The sequence below is a fragment of the Triticum urartu genome, chromosome 3A (genome assembly GCF_056163025.1).
Source record: "Triticum urartu cultivar PI428250 chromosome 3A, HENAU_Tu73, whole genome shotgun sequence".
Taxonomy (NCBI): domain Eukaryota; kingdom Viridiplantae; phylum Streptophyta; class Magnoliopsida; order Poales; family Poaceae; genus Triticum; species Triticum urartu.
Window position 1 is genome coordinate 397,365,062 of NC_141875.1, and position 7,302 is coordinate 397,372,363.

The window sequence follows — 7,302 nt, forward strand, 5'->3', positions numbered from 1 at the left end:
AAGGAGATGAAGCAATTCGAAGATCTCGGTTGGCCTTACTCAAACAAGAAGTCAATCTCTTTGTGAGGAATGAGGGTGAGTCCATAGAAGAGGTTTACCAAAGGTTGAAGTCCCTTGTGCTCAACTTGATAACCTTTGGGTGCACTTGGGCAAATGATGAATTCATCAAGGACAAGTTCATAGATGCTATGGTTCTCACAGAACATACCATGGTCATGATGCTTCATCAACGTCTGGACTATCACAAGTTGACTTTGGCTCAAGTTGTTTCCACCTTATCTACCCATGTTCTTTTGGAAACCAAGTCCAAGAAAACATTTGCAATAGCTCAAGCAACCAAGAACTCCAATCTTGCCTTGAAGGCCAAGAAAGTGATGAGCCAATCCTCAAGGGAGGAAGAAGTGAGTGAACAGATATGTGAGGAGGAAAATGATACCTCGTGCCCGACAAATGATTTGCAGAAGACTTTGCTCTCTTAGTCAAGAGGTACTCCGGGACCATGGCAAACAAAGGAAGAAATCTTCAAGGGAGATCTTTTGGATGAAGGAAATGCTACAATTGTGATAGCCCAAGACACTTTGTTCATGATTGTCCATATGAGAGACGTGAAGACAAGTCCGAGAAGCTTGTGCTTAAGAAGAAGAAGTTCACCAAGTTTGCAAAGAGGAAGGATGACAAGGCTCTTGTTCATGAAGAATACATGTCTGGAGATGAAGATGACGGTGATGATGATCAAGTGGGCATGACCGCCTTTGCCATGCATGCCACTACCTCCTCCTCCACCAACGGCCTCTTCGACGCTCCAAACGAGGACAAGCCATTCACTCATCGATGCCTCATGGCCAAAGAGGTAAAAACAAAGTCCAAACCCAAGAGACCCAACAACTACACTCCCAATGTCTCATGTGAGATAGTGGAGGCTGAGTGTGAGGAGGGTGTGGATAATGATGAGGAATCCTTAATGGCTTTCATGAAAACTCTTCATGGTGAAGCTTGTGCTCATTTTGGCGATCTCCTTAAGTCACTCGCCGAACGGATGACTTTATTGAGAACGTTGAGAACCTCCTTATAGAGGAAAAAGAGAGAGTTGATCTACTCGAGCACGAACTTAATGAAGAGAGTGTCATGAGAGCATCACTTGAGGAAGCCTCATCTGCTCATCAAATTGACTTTGTTAAAACCAACGATGCCTTGCAACTTGCTCTTGAAAATAAAGATGCTCTTAACGTTAGAGTTGAAAAACTTCTAGTTGACCATACAAGACTTGTTGAGGAGCATGAGTTCCTTGTGATTAGTTCCAAGGTTGTCAAAGGTGACCTCATTGATCTCACCGAGTCTTATGCTCAATTAAAAGCTACAACCATTAAGGCTCTCACTTCCGTACCTCATATTGATTTAAATGATGATGCTTGTACGGCTAAATTTGCTCATGATTGCACCTCCCTTCAAGAGGAAAATAAGAAGTTGAAATCTCAAATTGAGAAAGGGCTTGTATCATGCATCCAAGGGGAGATAAACCTAAACGATCTCTTGAGCAACCAAAAGGAGTGTGTTGCCAAGGAGGGAGTTGGGTTTAATACTGCATCTAAGAGTGGTAAGAACAAGAAGAAGAAGAACAACAAGAAGATCGGTCCGACTCCTTCCCCTCCCCAAAAGGTAGTGTTTGTGCAAGAAGGGCACAAGGAAAAGGAGAAGGAAATGAAGGGTGTTGGTAATGGTAAAGTCATTAGGGACAAGGCTATTCCCAAGAATTTTGCCGGCAAGAACAATCCATCATATGTTCTCATGAGAGGAGATGATGGCTATACCTTTGCAAAATTTGTTGGAACTAACTATGATGATTATGCTTGGACTATTTGGGTTCCCAAGACCCTTGTTGCTAACTCACCAGGACCCATTGCAAAATGGGTACCTATAACCAAAGCTTGATTATTGTAGGACTATGTCTCCGGTGGAACTCAATGGGTGATCGACAGTGGATGCACCAATCATATGACTGGAGAAAGGGAGATGCTTGTGGAGTTTGTTGATTCACTCAAGGCCTCTTCGAACATCTCCTTCGGTGACAATAGCAAGGGAAAGGTATTGGGTTTGGGCAAGGTGGTAATCTCTAATGATTCATCTGTTGCAAATGTCATGCTTGTCCAATCCCTTCACTGCAATTTACTTTCAACTATTCAATTGGCTCGTGCCGGATATGATTCACATTTTGGTGAATTCCATGTGACCGTATTTAAGAGGAGCAATCTCAAAGTGGTCTTTGTTGGGCATGTTGAAGACAACCTTTACGTGGTTGATTTCTCGAAAGAGAAAACTCATCTTGCAACATGCCTAATGGCCAAGGCCGACGTGGGGTGGCTATGGCACCGTAGGCTAGCCAATGTAGGCATGAGAAATTTACAAGCTCTCTTAAAGGGGGAGCACATCCTTGGACTAACCAATGTGTGTTTTGCCAAATATCGTCCTTGTAGTGCTTACATTGCCGGAAAGCTTCATGAAAAAGCTCATAAAGTGAAGACTATCATCACCACCTTGAGGCCCCTCGAGCTTATCCATTTCGATCTATTTGGGCCTCCAACATATGATAGTTTGGGAGGAAGGAGATATTGCCTTGTCATTGTTGATGACTTCACAAGATATACTTGGGTGTTATTTCTCAAGACTAAAGATGAAACTCAAGAAACCTTCATAAACTTTTCCAAAGAAGCTCAACGTCAACATAACTGTGAGATCAAGGCAATCCGAAGTGACAATGGCATCGAGTTCAAAAACTATACAATGGATGAATTCTTGAGTGAAAAGGGGATAAAGCATCAATATGCCGCACCATATACTCCCCAACAAAATGGTGTTGCGGAGATGAAGAATCAGACTCTTATTGAGATGGCTAGGACCATGCATGATGAGTACAAATCACCATACAAGCTTTGGGCAGAAGCCATCAACACCGCGTGCCATGCTTCAAACCGGCTTTATCTTCGCGAGCTCAAGAACAAGACCCCTTATAATACTTTCGGGTATTCGGTTGTAAGTGTTTCATTTTAAACAAAAAATCCCGGTTAGCTAAATTTGAGTCTAGAACTTATGAGGGCATATTTGTTGGATATGCATCAAACTCTCATGCTTACCGAGTTCTCAATAAATCCACAGGATGCATTGAGGAAACAGTAAATGTGGAGTTTGATGAAGATAACGGCTCCCGCATGGAGCAAATTGTTCCTAGTGTTGTAGGTGATGAGGCTCCTTCACAAGCTATAAGGACAATGGGGATAGGCCACATTATCCCACAAGAAACACCCCATGTCCAAGTAGAAGAAGAAGGAGTAAGAGCCCCTCTTGAGGATTTTCCACAAGGGAAGTCATCACCGAAACCACTTGTACAAGATGCCTTGGGAAGTAATGAACCTATCCAAGAACAAGTTCAAGACCCTCATATTCCTGAGAAAGATCAAGACCAAACTCTTCCGAACAATGAAGAACCAATCGTTGAGGCTCAAGATCAAGCTCAAAGTCATGATCAAGATCTAGATCATCCCCAACCACAAGTGTCTTCATCATCATCATGTCCTACTGAGCAAGAACCTGTGGTTGCAAAGAGAAGAGTGTCTCCAAGGCTAAAGCTATCTCAAGGGCAAGCTTCTTCATCAAGTCCAAAACCAAGTGAAGAAGAGCTTGACCGCAAAGAGCAAAAAGTGGCCGCCAAGCTAAAACATCTTCAACACCTCACTGAGAACATCTATGGAAGCATCAAAAAGGGGGTAACTACTCGTAGACGTTTGGCAAACTTTTGTGAACATCACTCGTTTGTCTCTTGTGTTGAACCCCTTAAGGTGGAAGATGCCCTTGACGATCCGGATTGGATAGATGCCATGCATGAAGAACTCAACAACTTCACGCGCAACAAAGTGTGGACCCTTGTAGAAAGACCCAAGGAATTTCATAATTTCATTGGAACAAAGTGGATTTTCAAGAACAAACAAGATGAATATGGACAAGTAATAAGGAACAAGGCAAGGTTAGTGGCACAAGGTTTCACCCAAGTTGAAGGTTTGGACTTTAGTGAAAATTTTGCCCCCATTGCCCATCTCGAATCCATTCGCATCTTTCTTGCATATGCCTCTCATCATGATTTCAAAGTATATCAAATGGATGTTAAGAGTGCATTTCTTAATGGTCCTCTTAAGGAGTTGGTGTATGTCAAGCAACCTCCCGGTTTTGAAGACCCCAATCATCCCTCTCACGTTTATGAACACCATAAGGCACTCTATGGACTCAAACAAGCACCTCGTGCTTGGTATGATCACCTTACGGCGTTCCTAAGCGAGAAGGGGTTCCAGATAGGGGCAATAGATTCCACTCTCTTTACGAAGAGGGTAAAAGGAGAGTTGTTTGTCTGCCAAATATATGTTGATGATATTATCTTTGGGTCAACTAACCATTCTATTAACGTTGAGTTTGAGAATCTTATGACTAAGGAATTTGCGATGAGCATGATGGGAGAGTTGAAGTTATTTCTCGGTTTTCAAGTGAAGCAATTGAGAGGTGGAACCTTCATCAATCAATCTCGTTATATCCAAGACATGCTCAAGAGATTCAAAATGCAAGAAGTCAAGCCAATGAAGACACTCATGGCCACGAATGGTCAACTTCATCTTGATCCAAATGGTAAAGAAGTGGATCAAAAGGTATATCGCTCTATGATCGGTTCCTTGCTTTACCTTTGTGCATCTACGCCAGATATTATGTTGAGTGTGTGTATGTGTGCAAGATTTCAATCCACTCCTAAGGAGAGCCACTATTCGGCAGTGAAAAGGATCCTTCGATATTTGGTTCATACCCCAAACTTGGGCCTTTGGTATCCCAAGGGATCATCATTTGAGTTAATGGGTTACTCAGATTTGGATTGGGCCGGAGACAAGGTTGATCGCAAGTCCACATCCGGCTCATGTCAATTCCTAGGGAGATCGTTGGTAAGTTGGTCTTAAAAGAAGCAAAATTGTATATCTCTCTCCACAGCCGAAGCCGAGTATATTGCTGTCGGAAGTTGTTGTGCCCAATTACTATGGATGAGGCAAACTTTGATGGATTACGGTGTGAAATGTGACAAAGTGCCTCTTTGGTGTGACAATGAAAGTGCCATCAAGATTGCCGAGAATCCGGTTCAACATAGCAAGACCAAGCATATTGAGATTCGTCATCATTTCATTAGAGATCATGTGGCCAAGGGAAACATTGAGTTACTCCATGTCAACACCAAGAATCAACTAGCAGACATCTTCACCAAGCCCCTTGACAAAGCAAGATTCTGCGAGTTAAGGCATGAGCTAAATATCGTGGATATTAGTAACTTCGGATGAAACTCTTGCTCGCACACACATACTCATGTACTATATTGATTAGATGTAGGCACATGTCTAGGGGGAGATAGCTCAACTCATGAGCTATCTTATCCTAGAAGTGCATAAAACAAACACAATCTTTCACATAAGCCACTTTAGGTGGTACTTGTGCTTCAAAGATGAGTATTGGTCTTGGGCCCAAGGATCACATCTTCGTGGTGCCATACCAAGTAAAATCAAACATGGTGGCCTTGGCCACTGCCCTCGCTTGAGGGTTTTGTCCGTGTGTGTGGTGTGGTGTTTCTTTTCTTTTTTTGGTTGGTTCTCCTCGCTTCTTTTGGTACAAGTGCTCCACATATACCCTTTCCATAGTAATAGGACTTTCCTCACGGCGTGTTCAGAAACATAGACCAAGTGCCTTGTGAAGTAGGGGTACAAGTATACACTCAGCCCTGGATTTAAAGATCCACTCATGTCAAAGTTCCTGAATACCCCGTGCGCACGGGCCTGTACCGTGCCCACGGGGCCCCCATGCCCACGGGCTTTGTACCGTGCGCACGGGACTCCCGTGCGCATGGGGCTCACTTAGCCCATGCGCACGGGGTCTGCGGTTTCTGGTCCAGAAGAGGTGGGGTGTGGGGGGGCTCGGGTTCATTCCCACCCATTCGCCCCCTCCACTCCCCAGGAAGCCTCCTATAACGTCCCAAGACCGGAGCTTCAGATGCCTTCCATGTTTCCGGGTTTCGTCGTGTGATTTGTTTGGTTCATCATTTTCATCTTTGCATCATGTGCATTTGCATCATGTCATCATGTCATCATGTCTTTAATATTTGCATCTCAAATCAAATAATTAAATCTTATGGATTTTTAGTCCATTTAAACCGAGGGAGTTCACCTGGTGATTTCTCTATATAACATATCCTCCTAATAATTATGGAGCTATCATTAAATATTCCGTTCTTTTGGAATTAACCATTGACACACTTGCAAATAAATCCCAATGCCTATGTTATCTCAATTCTTGATCTCTGACTTGTCCTCATATTCTTTTATCGTTTTATCGAGGCTCTTCCTAAATGTTCAACATTTTTGGGAACTTAGGGTCCCTACTCCTTTCAAACGAGTTGAATTAAATTCAAATATATTTGAATTTAATCTTTCAATCTTGGCCATTTCTATTTTCGCGGAAAGAGCACATTTTTGCGAATCCGGGGAAATTATCCCCATGCTCCAATTCTGTCCCTAACCCTCTCTTCTTTTTTTTCACTAATGTTTTTTGAGCTAAAGAAATATGAGTGGGAGGGAGAGGTCTGCCAGGCCGGCCTACTTCCCCACTTCTCTCTAGGGCCCATGCCTAGGCCCAACCAGCCGACAGCTCCAAGGCCATCTCCCGCAGCCCACTGCTCTAACCCTAGCCGTTCGCTCCCTCCCCCCTGATCCACCTCGCGCCACCAGAAACAGGGAACCGCACTCGGTCCTCCTCTGCCCGATTCCATCTCCCCGATCCCCTCATTCTTTCCCTCGATCCCTTTCCTCATTTCACCTCGCTGCGCCGCCAGGAGAGCCCCGTGCCCGATCCCTTTCCTCCTCCCATCGACCCTCCCCTCTCGTCTCCTAGATCGCACCATGCACCTCCTCCATGGCCTTCCTCCACCCCCTGGCCTGCTACCCACATCCTCGACCCGCCACCAGGGAGGAGTCCCGCTCGGCCCCCCTCGTCCTCCTCCTCTGTGCCGAGCCACCTCCATGGCTGCCGAGCCACCACCTTACGCCGCCCGTTCGTCGCCCCACTGCTGCGTCCTGCTTCTCCCGACGCCGCTGCGCGCCAAGTCTCAACCGGAGCACCGTGCTTCTGCTGTCGCCGCACCAAGCTCCCTGCTCCTGCCGACGGAGCCCTGCACCAGGCTCAACCCCGAGAAGCACCGCTCCGCTTCTCCACTAGAGCTCTTCTCCCGTGCGCCGT

At 45.1% G+C, this 7,302-nt stretch overlaps 1 pseudogene; it reads left to right on the forward strand.

Moving 5' to 3' along the window:
- The first annotated feature begins 4,598 nt into the window (after positions 1 to 4,598).
- LOC147979831 (secreted RxLR effector protein 161 pseudogene) lies at positions 4,599 to 5,357 on the forward strand (annotated as a pseudogene).
- The last annotated feature ends 1,945 nt before the right edge of the window (positions 5,358 to 7,302 follow it).